The 14,344-nt window shown below is 45.5% G+C and overlaps 1 long non-coding RNA gene across 1 annotated transcript; it reads left to right on the top strand.

The window, feature by feature from the left end:
• Positions 1-9,261: 9,261 nt before the first annotated feature.
• LOC143378649 (uncharacterized) lies at positions 9,262-10,268 on the top strand. Its single transcript, XR_013088329.1, has 2 exons — positions 9,262-9,500; positions 9,828-10,268. It is a non-coding gene; the product is annotated as an uncharacterized LOC143378649 (long non-coding RNA).
• Positions 10,269-14,344: the final 4,076 nt, after the last annotated feature.

Genomic DNA, 14,344 nt, shown 5'->3' with positions numbered 1-14,344 from the left:
CGATGCCGAAATGGCAAGAACACTGGCGCCGGGATGCCAGTACCTGCTAGGCACCCCGTTCATTCGTACACCCGTACGTGTGAACACGCCCGTGTACACACGCCGCGCAAAACTGACGGCGAGGAGGAGCAGAGGCGGAAAGTGGCGAAGGACCGCGCGATAGAGGGGTTGGTGCAGGAAGGACAGAAGGGTTGAGAGCCGTGCAGAGAGAGAAGTATTTCGGTAAAGCGGAGGCGGAGACAGATTTTAGCTGGGCAACGCGTGTGACGTGCTATTAATTAACACGAAACCTTCGAGCTCCCACTATCCTTCTCTCTCTCTCTCTCTCTCTCGCTCTCCCTCTCTCTGTCCCAGCCCCTTCGTCCCTCTCTTTTCTCTCTTTCTGCCGCGCAGCCACCGTTGGAGATGTGGCGGCCGAGAGTTCAAGTGTCACGCAAGGCGCACAGATCCCGCAACGAGCGGAAACTAGAAAGGTGTCCTGGCGGGCGAAACAATTTGCAACGCGCCCTGATACCCAGCCGTAGGATGGACAGCCTGGTAATTTAACCGTTCGCTCCCATCGGAGGAACAAACTGCCGCACCACTAGGGTAGATTAATAGGGAACCGAGATCGAACCTGTTGTGTTTCTAATGTTTCGTTTACGGCGTCCTCGCAATTAATTATGGAAGTCGCGGGATGACTGGGTCCTCGACGCTGAATTTTGGGAGAACGAACTTGTAGGGTGAACGAGCCAATTACTGACGCATAACCAATTACTGTCACCTTAAGCTATTTTACTTAAAATAACGAACAAATAAACGTTGTAAAGTCATACACGAAAAGAATTATGTAATTCAACCTATAATCTATATTATAGATTGTATGCTGTAGTTTATTTATTCGTTATTTTAAGTAAAATAGCTTAAGGTGACAGTAATTGGGTCCTTTACCCTACAGTTCGGGGTTTGGGGAATAACGCGAAGTCTTTTATGTGTTCTTAAGCTGCGAGGCCGCGATGTGATTTTATACGAGACTTTTCTATCGTGAGACAAACATCTCAGCAACAATTGAATGGAAACAATTGAAGCAGTCGCGAGAGATCAGATGTTTGAAAGTATGTCATGAAAGTTTCTATCTAATTTCATGAAACTAATGAAAAAATAATTAAAATATAATAAGAGAATGTCTCGTGAGATTAAGGGGGAACACCACTGTGACAGCCGGGGAAGTCACTATAAAAAGTAAGCCATTTTTTAGAATTTTTTTCAGGAATAATTTGCAGTTTTCATATAAAATTTTTATTTCCTACTTTTAGTACAATGTCTTAAGAGACTATAAAAAAAATAGTAGAAAAACATGCATAAATGTTAATATATTAATATATTAATTAATATATGGAACAGCAGGTCCGAAGTCAAATTTCATTTTTTTTTTATAAGCTATATGAGTGTAGTTTCTGTTGCACGTACGGATTCTTTGATTGAAAACAAATTTTTTTAAATACGCTCGAAAAACTACACCTTATTCGCGGGTTTTCGAAACTTTTCTTCTAAAGCGCGCCATTTTTGCAAAAATAATTTGTTTAAGAAATCGGTACGTGCAACGGAAACTACACTCATATAGTTCGTGAAAAAAAAATGAATTTTGATTTCGGATCTGCTGTTCCAAATTTACACATTCGACCAGCGCGCGTGGGGGTCCAGAACATTAATTAATTTATTAAAATTCTTGCGTGTTTTTCTACTTTTTTATAGTCTCTTAAGGCATTGTACTAAAGGTAGGTAATATAAATTTTCTATGAAAACTGTAAATTATTCCTGAAAAAAATTCTTAAAAACAACTTACAAGGGAAGATTCCGATTCCGAAAATTCAAAAAATTCTGAAACTTTGTGAATATGTAGGGGATTTTCACCTGATTACAACGAAATTTTGGTTCGCTGCCCAAAATCACTCGATGGGGGTGAAATTAACCCCTGAAAATTCGGCTATTTTCCGATTTTGTGTTATAACTCGCGAACTGTAAGAGATAGAATAAAAGTTTGTAGTCAAAAGTTACTTATTTTAATTAGATCTATCGTTTGGCGAATAAACTATTTTACAGTTCACGAGTTATAACACAAAATCGGAAAATAACCGTATTTTCGGGGGTAAATTACACCCTCTTAGAGTGAATTTGGGCAGCAAACAAAAATTGCGTTATAATCAGGAGGAAATTTCCTAAATATTCGCAAAGTTTCAGAATTTTTTTAATTTCCGGGTTCGGGATGTTCCCTTGTTAGGTACTTTCCCGGCCGTCACAGTGGTGTTCCCCCTTAAAGTCTCATGTGAGACACGATATTTTTGTCTTACCGTGGATTCGCACCTTAGGGGGTCATGCCTACTTGTGAGATCTGAGAACACATGTATTTTCGGGAATTTTTGAAGGTGGGACTGGAAGACTTTTTTAAATAAACGGTTGTGTATTTGAAAGTATAGGTACATTTTAAACTTCTACTATACGGGCGATCTCCCGGCAGCGTTTTTTTAAGCACTTGACTGTGCCACTGTGGCTTCGATATGGTTCATCTAAAGTAAGAAATTCGACTAAATTTAGTTATAAAATTATACCGAAAAACTAATTTCCTACAAAATGGGGCTGTTCATAGCAAAAGTATCGATTTTCGCCACAGCATCGCTCTCATTTTTCATCATCTTGTATCTGTAAAATAAAAACTACGCAACGAAACTAAGAAAGCTACGATCGGGCACTAGTTAATTTAATATACTAATTAAATTCAGCCGAGTTTTTTATTTCAAATGAACCAGGTCAAAGCTACAGTGATCACCGTGAAGTGCTTAAAAAAGAAACGCTGCCGGGAGATCGCCCATAATTCCTTTATTTATTTATATATTGCATTCCCCAGGAAAAACTACAAGAACTTTAAAATATATACTTTCGAACACACAACCGTTTACTTAAAATAGTCTTCAAGTTTTTCAAAAAAGAATCCCGGGAATACATGTCTCTTCAGACCTCACAGGTAGGCATGAGCCCTTAAATCTAATTCAAATCTAATTAACTCTCGCGCGGATAGTTTCATGTTAGAAATTTTTGTATTGATAAAACGATTTACAGACAGTGAAACCTGTAACACAACTGCAACCCATCTTACAAGTGAAACAACTGACAACTGTACACACAGTCAAGGATCATCTTCCCTTACTTTCGATCCTAAGACCACCCCCGCTTGTAACGAGCACGGAGAAAGCTAAGCAGCTTTTAAAATCTTCACCGAGAATTCTGCTGTAGATGCGTTAAAAAACCGCATCGAAATTGATCTATCAGCTCCTGAGTCATAAGACAATAAACTATCTTATTCAGCAATGGCTCGCACAAGTCGCTTACACATTAATTCCTCCAATAAACAAAGGCTTCCCACCCAAAGGCCATCACCGTTCAATCCTCGGCGGGGATTGCTTTGACGAGCAATTTTAAGGCTGCTGCTTGCACGTTGCATTGTAAACGGTTTAAAAATTTAATCCCCCGATGGAGCGTTCCATAAAAGTGTCGGTTCCCCGTGAGGCGCACGTTCCGCGAGCGGCGCGGCCACTGGGAAAAGCTTTCGCCAGTCACGCCGATTCGCAGCTTGAATCATGTCGGCGAACGCGCGAGGCTTTTTTAAAAACCGACCAGCGTCTCCGGCCCGGGCAAAAACGGCGCGAACGTGTCTATGAGGCGTCGCCGGGCGCCGTTTCGAAGGCCGGGCACGAGCTGGCTGGAAATTGTTTTCTCACCCTTCCCGCGCGTCGATCCTTTCAGAACGGCCCGGCGAACGACGTAACGCCGCCTTTTCCCCGTTACATTCTCCCCCGAACGACATACGTGACCACCGAATACACCGGTCGACTTTTCCGCGTAGCGTCGACGTCCGATCAACACGTTGCAAAATAATTTCCGATTTCTCCATAAACCCCTCCCGTCGCAGAATGAAACACTACTAAACGGGCAACCAACTGATCCCCAGGCTTCCCACTCGAAGAGAACGTTCTTAATTTAATTGTAATTTCGTACAATTCGCTTGCTCCCGTGTGGCATTAATCGCAATCTAACTTGTTGGAAGGAAATCGAATTCTGGCAGTCGGAACGCAACGTCATTTCCCCTCTACGATTTTAAATCCGTTGCGATGTCCCTGTTCTTATGGACGTTACGATTTTACATGAATCGGCATGATCGTGATGCTTCAAGTAGGACACGCGGAGATAGGAAAAGGATCCGACGAGCTTATATCGAGTTGCACAGTATTCTGTGCCGCGCAAAGTGTTTACCCGGCTGTGGAAAATATTTCCAAGCTTGACATCATCCTTAGCGGAGCTTCCATCGAGGTCGTTAGATTTCGCCGATAATCCTCCTCATAGCTTCCCGATATGATCCTGCAAATGTGCTGTTACTCGGGGGAGCGCAAAGTGGAAGAAGCTGTGGGTGGTTTCTTTCTGGAGGATGTGTATACGAGGGTATATAGACGATGTACATCGATATAGCGGCGAACTTCTCATTTCACCGAGATATCGGATTTTCCCTCCCCCCAACCCCGTCTCCTTTCTTCTTTATTATCCCTCTACACCGACTTCCTCTCCTACCGTTCTTTATCCCAAACAAAGCAATCTCGAAGCCGTAGCGACAGCCCCTACGTGCGACTGCTAGGTGACAATTTATATACCCGCCCACCTCTGTAACAACTTACTCACTCGATACGTCTTTCTCGCGCGAGGCTACAGACGACGGTTTTCACAGTTTTCTGCCTTCGCCGTTTGTTATCAAAAAATATCGGCCCCCGGCGGAGTTCAGCCGCCCTCGACCCGGAGGGAATTAAGGGGTCGTGCTCAGTCAGGAGCCGAAAAAAGGGTGGTCTTTGGAAATTTTTTACTCGAAAGCCATAACACATTTCTCAAAAAATCTTTTTTCATTTTAAGGATTGCATCTGGTACCGTGCATCGTAATTTTTTTATTTAAAAATATTTATTAATAACTAAGTTATTATTCATCACTCGAAGGCTCTCTAAAAAAGGCTTCTGCGGTGACCACTGCTGCTCGAAAGTCGCTTATATAAAATAACTTAGTTATCGATAAATATTTTTAAATAAAAAAATTACGATGCACGGTACTAGATGCAATCCTTAAAAGGAAAAAAGATTTTTTGAGAAATGTGTTGTAGCTTTTGAGTAAAAAATTTCCAAAGACCACCCTTTTTTCGGCCTCCTGACTGAGCATGACCCCTTAAGAGCGCTGGTCGATTATCTAAGCGGCTGCGGGCCGAGCTGACCATTCCGAATTGAAACTTAGTTCGTTAAACGCGGAGATTCGGGAAATTTGATTTTCATAAGCTTCTCGTATTATACAGGGCATTTCCGTTCCTTCCCGACAAACCTCAGATGTTTAATCTACGAGCGAAAATAAGAGGAAAATATTGCAGGAAGTTCGGCTGTAAACGGTTTGTTGCAAAGTTATAAACAAATATTTAATACAGCATGAAATATGATTATACTCTTAGGTAAAAATAGGTGAAATATAATTTATCGTTCGTGAATTTATTACATTGCGAATTTCTTTTTCGCGCCGATTTGTAACGAAACACTTTCTTCTTGTTCTCACTCGCGGATTATGCTACTGCAGCTTCGTCGGGGGAATAGGAAAGAATTCGTTGAAACGCGAAACGGATATAGGAATAACAAGTTATTAGAACGAGGCATTGAAGTCGATGGTACGTGTACTTAATGCCACGTTATTGGGAGGGGTTGAATGTATCTAATAAAGTCGATTTCACGCGCGATTCTTCGTATCCGATGTGTTGGACAATAACGGGGCACACGCGTATGATCGTTGGGCCGATGTGTCGGGGGAATATGTATACGCGTAGGTGCACGTAGGGGTGGCTGTTATGGGATAAGAGACGTATAAGTCCCCGGCGTCATATGCTTATAACTGCCCCCCTCTCAGAATAATATTATTACTTAGCACACCCCACGATCATCCTCGTGACGCGAGCCGTTTACGTCTCCGCTTCCTCCCTCCGACGGTATTCCGGAAAATTGTTATGTTACGTGAAAAACGTGTCGGATTGGGGGGCATTTTATTCGGTATCTGCCGCGGTGCCTTCATCTTTCCCGTTCTCCCTTTCCCGCCCGCCCACGAATAGATTGCGAGCCACCGTCCCGAGGATATTGGAGTTTCTCTCTACAAGTCATCGGATTATCGCTGCTACTTTACATGTTGGCGAGGAATAATTTGGTCTCGGTTGGGCCGACTCATCGGTTGTAGAACTTACCGCTTAAATATCAATTTGTAAGAGGCGGCTCCCTGATTAGCATTACCTCTGCCCGGGGGAGAGGAATGCAAAGAAGTTTCGGGCACGACTGTACGAAAGTTCAAGGATGCAAATTAGGGTAATATCGCGGTGGCTGCAAGAGCAGGAGGCTCGTAGTTTCCGTCTCGTTGACACTCCGCCCCCTCTCTATTACTGTATTAATCGCGGAGGTTAATCAGGACACGGTGATCAAGATCTTCGAGTGTCTAGGATCTTCTATTAACGAGCGCAATGATACGTGCACCGAGTTAAGAATAAAAATTAGCGAACAAGGTAATCCCCCGTTTCGATTCTCAGCCTGGGGAAGCGGTGTTCCAACAGGGGCGTTTATTAAAAATTAATTTCATACCTCTGATTCCGGGCTAATTGTCTCCATAAACGCTCGACTTACACAGCGAGGGCGCGCGAACGGAGGACATTATCCGGGTACTTAATTAATTATCCCGGATGGATCCTGGAAAAAAGAACACTTCACGCCTGAAAACCTTATTACTCGCCCATTTTGAAACTTTGATATCCCATTCCGGGGGCGGTTAGATGAATGAATAATTATCTGCCGCTGGTACAAAACGAATCTTTTCCCTGCCCCCTCCCCGAGCCGTCATCCCCCTCCTCCTGTTCACGGAGCTCGGCTCGAATCCGCCCCCCAATTTATATAAGCCGAGGCAGCCTCAGCCCCCGGAACTCTTATAATAATTCCGCGATTCCCCACCCTCGAAAGCCGCGATGTTCATTTCATTATTCTTTTTTTTTTCCTTCCCCGCTGCCTTCGCTTCCTCTTCTTCGTGCCAGCATCGCCCGCCGTCTGCCTCCATCCACCACCGCCGACCTACCCCCGCAAAACCACCCCCCCCCCCCCGCACGCGAGGCACCCACCACCATCCACGCTGAGAGGGTGATAAGTCGTGACGTCGACGAGGTAGAGGTGATTCCGAAGGGTAGGCGTGGCCGTGGCATCCCACCCTCCGCGAGGGGGTGCGAGGGGTCGAATGGAGAGGAAAGGGTGGCTCGTAGTACGCTCCCGTTGGCTGCGCCACCCTCCACCACCACGTGGCGCGAGCAACGCCGCTGGTGGACGCCGCTATAGAGGCTGGAAAATCGTGTAAGAAAAAGCCAGAGAACCGGCGTCGATGGACCCAGCCTCTCCACCAGCCCCTGCTCTCAAGGCTCTTCGGCCGCTAGACGATTCTACTTAAGCACCCGAGGATGTTCTCCGCTATCCTCCCGTCCGCGCTTGTTTCCGTCTTTTCTTTCGTGCTTATTGTCATTCCCCTGTGTTTCGATGACCGGGGTTAGCAAGGGGGTGGATCACCACACGGGAGGACGATGCGTCGGTGCGGAATAGGGGCGTCTTCGATGCGGTCGTTCGAGATTCAGTGGACGCTGGTCGATGCGTGGTTATCGCGAGGTAGAAGGGGCGTGATGAAGATGTAAAAATAGAAAAGAGGTGTTTGGACGTTTCTGGGCCCGCGCGGACTAGCAGCGAGGGATGAGACGTATATTTACCGAGTCACACCCTTAAGGACATTCCTCTGTACATTATTCCAGCGCGCTTCGAGCACCTCGCTATATTCCTTCCGCCCGCGGTGCATAGGAGCGCTGAATTCGGGGACCGCGATCGGGGGTCGTTAATTTAATTAACCGTAGGCGACATTTCCGCCGGACGAGGCCGCCGATTCGACAGTTTCTGCGCGTTCCGTGGCTGGACGCGTGCACGGGAACACGGGGTAATCGAGCTTCGGATGAGGATCGTTTGAAATTAGGAACACTTGATGCGAATATTATACATCCACCGGAATTTAAAGCACTAAATTCCGCGACTAAGGTGGATGTCCCAATTTCTGCTCGTGTCCCCATTTCTGCAATTTCGTATTTTTCTTATTATTATAAGCGTCACGTTTGTACTGTAGTTACAACGAAATAATTCTGAATTATTTGAACAAAGTGCAGCATAAGCAACGAAAAACTTTTAAAATGAGAGACTCGTGATTTTTCGATCGTGTTTTAGCTGGTTGTGGTAAGGAACAGGGTCACTATTGGTATTCGATAATTGGTCAGTTTTTGCAGTAAAAGTTCTTATTTAATTACAAAAACAGATACAGTATTGTGCTCTGGATTTAGATTTTTTACTGTTTTTAATTATTTTAAGTAGAAAACAGGTGATTAGGTTTAGGGTGAAGTGAATCACCGTCGTGTCTGCATTTCTACTCACCAAAATTTTAGCAACATAACCTGACAATTCAATATATGATGTACCCTAGTAGCATTTTGGGTTAGCCAATAGTTGCCAACAGTTGGGAATTAGTTGGGAAATAGTTAGTGTTTTTGCCTATAAAATCCCAACATAGGGCCTTAGGCAAAAAAGTTACGACAGTTTGCCTACAAATATTCAATGTTGGGCCTACAATTACTATGGTTGGTTAATTAACAAAAAAGTTACAACAGTTTGTTGCCAACGAATATTCAATGTTGAGCCAACAATTACTATGGTTGGTTAATTAACAAAAAAGTTACGACAGTTTGCCTATGAAAATTCAATGTTGGGCCTACAATTACTACGGTTGGTTAATTAACAAAAAATTTACAAGGAGCTGTGCAGATCGGTTGCAAATCGGTGAGGGCGTACGTCTATTCTTATATGGAATGGTATATACATACAACGCAATTTGTTAATGTCGGGCTATAGTTGGTCCACTAAGGTTTTGTTGTACGTAGTCTTGGAATTTATTTATTCCTTTAAAGTTTTCCACTTTAGTTTAAGGAGGTGAAAATAATATCAATTCAGAAGAAGGTGCTTTTTGGAACCGATACTGATATATCGTGGTCTCGACACCGTCGTTGTGTGCGTTTTCTATGTTACGGTTATTACCATTTATTATTTATTAATATTAAATTAAAACACGTATGTATATTGTAAAATATTTTTGTGTATATCTGAATTGTTTGCATCGCCATAATGCGTTGCCTTGACAACGATCGAATGATCGAGAGGAGAGCGGTCGATTGTATGCGTCACATCGCCACGAGGCACGACGCATTATTCAGTAGCATTCGATAGCGTGGCTGGTGGCTGACGGAGGCGAATCCGCGAGACAGGCGAAAAGAATATCATTTGTTCCTTTTGTGATTGTGATTATTGTGATTTGTTGCGTTTCATCTCGCGGTTCATCGGACCAGGTAAATATTATATTTGGAAAATTATTCTAGGTTAATCAAACTAGCCTTTCTCTGTTTTAGAGATTCCATAACTATTTCACAATTTTTGTTATGGCTACATATAAGTATATATGTCTGTCAGTATTTTAACTACTACAATAATTTACAACCAATCACTACGAAATTCATCAAAAAGATACTGCTTTTAACCTCAAAGACAGCTATAAATATACACAGTATGAAAAAAATACTTGGCCAGTTGCATGCTCTAATTATTATTTGTTTAAATGTGTAAAAGACCCTTACAATTAAAACCTATGTATAGAAAAACAAAATTGCTTGTTGTAGGTGCTGTACGTAGAAATAAGGTGACAGAAACTGCCACAGATGGTGAAATCATTGTCATCTTAATTAATAGCTCAGATTTACAAAATATAGAGATTAAATCATTGCAGAGAACTAAACAACGGCATGTGGCTGCAAAAGAAATGAAATCAATGATAGTCTACGAATAAGTGTTGTTTCAGAAGCTTATTTTAATATCTCTAATAGCGATTCCAATCAGAGTCTATCATCGTTTCATAATTCTACCAATTTATATGTACCCTGTAATCGTGATGATGTATTGTGTGGTCTCTTTATTCCTCTAATGTACATAAGAAATGTTTACTTTTACTTAACTATGTATTCTGAAAATAATACTTTTATTTGTATTCCTTTTACTAATATGGAAAAGGTACCATTAAAGATCCATTGTATGTAAACAAATAAAATTTTCAGAAAACCGTATTTTGCAGTTACTTTTTTTAGAGATTGATAAGGCTTTTATTGAAGTGTAGTAAACCAACTGTTTTCCTACTGTTGGTTTATTGTAGAGGCTCAACTGTTGGGCCTATGGAAGGAAACCTTCAGTTGGGCCCATGGAAAGAAGCCTTCAGTTGGGCCTATGGAAAGAAACTTTCAGTTGGGCCTGCGTTGGTTAAAATCGTTGGCCGATTTAAAAATAGCGCGACACTTCAACAGTTGGCCAACTCATAACACGTCATTGGCCCAACAAATAAATGCTACTAGGGTAACCTCTATTTCTATTCGAAGGCAATTTATTTTTTGTTTATCATTATTTTATGCTTTACTGTTGAGTTATAAAACATCTCCATAAAAGATGTAACTTATTTTAACCTGAAAAGGTAACATATTATGTGAGCAGAAATTAGTACAAATGGTGATTAAAAATACGTACATCGCTAATTTTCGTGAGCAGAAATACGGACATCTAAAGCATTATGTTTAATTACAAATTACTAGTAGTTAAACATCTTGAAATATCTTTCTTAAATAGTTTTCGACTGGTTGATTTATCATTAAGAAATTAATCAATTACTCTGCAAATTTTGATCACAAACAAATTTTGTACACCTTCTTTCCGACGAGTAACCTCTTAAATGAGCAGAAATTGGGACATTCGCCTTAATTCGCAACGTGTCGAGGCAATAAAAAATAATTATCCATGTAAAACTTGTTTGATTCCAATAGGGGGGATATAGCATCGACCATGAAGCAATTTTTTAAAAATCGAATCACGCGTAGTTTGAGAAAAAAGAATCATTAGCTGTGTTTTGATAAATGGCACTACTCATCGCGGTAATTTCGCAGGATCGGATCGCCGAAGCACACGATTGCCAAACCCGTTGTTCGATCGTGGACGATCGCCAAGCTCCGTCCTCCAGCTCCCCCATTATTATTAATATTATTATCATTATCATCGCAACGATTATTATGATTCTCGGCGCCGTAATCGTTAGAATCGTTATAGCGGCGGTTTAAGCCGTAGTAAAGTGGCCGGTCGGGCATTGGCGGTGTAATTATACCTGCAAGAAAATCACATTGCGCGAAACGATCTCGTAGGACACGTACGCTGCGCGCAGGCACTGGGGCGCGCGCCTGCACATGCACAGGGCTGCACGTGGCACACAGTAGTACGGCAATAGAACCACCCACGGTACCTAACCACGCACCGATAAAACAATACACGTACGCCCTCGCGTGGATGGTAGTGAGAGATAATAATGTTGATAAGGGTGTAGAGAGAACCGCTCGGGCAACCCCCACTCGCGGCAGCAGGGCGAATATAAGAGGGAAAAGGATGCGCGGCAAGAATGCAGAGGGATCGGGAGGAGGAAGGACGGAGGGAGAGAATTAGAGGGAACGGTGGGTGAAGGAAAGAGAGAGGGTGAAAACATGCGGTTCAGAGGGGTGAATAGGCGTGGTCATGGACTACCCTCGTAGCAGCCGATTGGACGGTCCGCCGGTCGGCTCCGTCAAATAAAATCCAATCGTTAGGAGCAAAGGAATGCGAATCTCCTAGCTTTTTTCCACCCTCGGCGGCTCCGCGAGCCACCCCCTTCCACGCTCCGGCTTTTCCACCCTACTCTCCTTGCTTCCCGCCTCCGTCCCCCTTCCGCGTTACCTTTAAACGCGAAGGAGAGAGGAGGGGTGCGCGCAGCACCGTTTGATGGGAGTATGATTTTATTACGGCATTACCGAGCGAGCCAAACCCCGAATTGCTCGGCTTATAGTCTGTATTATCTCACCTAAGAGGGAAATGCCCAGGGTGGGGGGACGCCGAGCTCGAAGGTGGTGGAACGGCGTGGGGAGAGGAGAGGGAGGGTAGGGTACAGAGTAACACACTCCTTCCCCCTTCTCTATGTACACATAAGCCTCTGCCTATACGTTGAAGGAGGCTGTTTCGAGAATCCGCGCTACGAGGAGGGGGCAAGGGAGCTAGGCTATATGCCTTTGTCGGCTTTCATTCGAGGGTTGCACGCTCTCACGTTGCGCTGCCACACTCTGAACACCCCTTCTCACCCTCTATGCTCTTCTCTCTCCCTCTACTTCTCTCTCTCTCTCTCTCTCTCTCTCTCTCTCTCTCTCTCTCTCTCTCTCTCTCTCTCTCTCTTTCTCCCCCCGTCAGCCTCTCCCTTTCACCCTCTCTGTTTCTCTCCCTCTGTCTCGCTGTGCTAGCATGCACGTCAGTTGACATTCCGCTGCCGAAATCGCACGTTCCTTCTCGACGTGCCGCTTTGTGACAGTTCCCGCGGTGGTTTCTTTGCGTGCTGCGCGAAATGTACCGCGTGCTAGGGCCGCTCTGTGATTTTAAGTGAGGCCGGTGCCACCCTCTGTGATCGTTCGCGGCTATCGATCGGAGCATCGATTTTTACCCGGCACTGTGGAGGAGACGCGCGAACGCAGCTCGGTGGTGATGTTGACTCGACGTTTCTTGTCCTCCGCTTGTGACAGACACGCGTGTAATGTTGGCGCCGATAGACGCGGAAAGGTCCCGGCTGCACTCGTCACGATCACGCGGAGGATCTAAGAGCACTGCCGTCTCGCTGGAGGGGTGCGTGGTTCTACCCGCGCACGAGAAAGTGGCGCGTGCTCGTCTGTGCGGAGACCACGGTGGACGTCGTTAGAAAGTATCCGTAGGGGCTGGAGTTGTTTTTAGAAGAGGCTCGTGCGAACGTATCCGAGCCCACGATCGTCGGCAGATGAGAGATCTGTTGAGGAGGATTCGTGAGTGTGCATGGTCGGCGCATGCTGTAGGTCTTCCGACGGTCACCTGTTAGGTGAGCAGTTCCGAGGTGTCAGAGCAAGCACGAGGGACTCGTGGTCGACCAGGGAACAGCCGAGGCGCGGGAGGGTAGCCAGAGAGCCGTGATATGTTCCCTTCGCCAGCGGCGATGCTGAAGAATCTGCAGCAGAGTGCAATGACCTCGCCCTTTTTGATGGAGAACCTGCTCCAAAGCAAGGCGTCGCCCGGTGCCGATCTGACCAGCCTGACCTTGAACTGGGCGGCCAGTTTGGTGGCTAGGCAGCGTGAGCGCGAGTGCGAGGCGAACCTGAGGATCACCAGGGAGAAGGTGTCGCCGTCGAGCGCCAATCAGGAACAGTTGGATCAACGATCCTCCGGCGGTGCACGTGGCAGCGATCGGCCAGGCTCTGTCGTCGACTGCAGGGACCATCAGAGAGCGTCTATCAGGCTGGACCGGCAGAGCGAACGGATACAGATCCTGCGGGACAAGGACGGTATGGAGAGGGTTGGACACATCACGTACGTGGACGTCGACAACGAGAGGCTGGACGGCCACGTGATCGTGGATCGCCTGTGCGCGATGGAGAGGCTCTGCAACGAGAGGATCGAGAACCGATCGAACTCAGGGATGGACTCGTGCAACTCGAACGCCGACGAGGATCCAACGGGCATCGAGATGGACGGCGGTGTTCACGGCGAGAGGGAAAAGGAGGACGGGATCCTGGCCGGCGAGCACCACGTCGCGTCGCTACAGCCGGACAGGCGGTACGACCTTGGATGCAGAAACGTCATCCACACGTCCGACGAGATGACGATTCAAGGGGAGAGAGAGGTGACGGTGGAGCGTGTCGTCGACAGGATAGGCGAGAGAACGACCGCCTGTTCCTGCGGCGATGAGCAGTGCTTAGGACCCGCATGCAGGACCATCCAGGAGAAGGAGAAGCCGCAGCTCAAGTTCAGCGTCAACGCTATTCTCGGGGGCAATCATGACAGGCGACCGCATTCTGGTAATTGTTCACACTTGAGGTACACGTGTGGCCCGGTCCCTCGCGACCACTCGCCGCGTAGCTTTAAGTTCCAAGCAAATAGCTGCGGCCCCGCGATCGCTGCCAGGGAGCCGATTTACTAGCTGGTAATGCTTATCGGTTATGATCCCTTCGCTGCCTTATCAGTAGACCGCGGATGTTCATACGAGTCCATACTTTTGTAGAGAATCGGTAATTAAGTGGATCCTGGATAGAAATCTGTCTTGTGCTTAGAAAGACCTACTTTTCAA

Source organism: Andrena cerasifolii, chromosome 2 (assembly GCF_050908995.1).
Source record: "Andrena cerasifolii isolate SP2316 chromosome 2, iyAndCera1_principal, whole genome shotgun sequence".
NCBI lineage: Eukaryota > Metazoa > Arthropoda > Insecta > Hymenoptera > Andrenidae > Andrena > Andrena cerasifolii.
The sequence above is the reverse complement of the archived record's forward strand: the minus strand, read 5'-3'. Positions and strand labels throughout refer to the sequence as shown.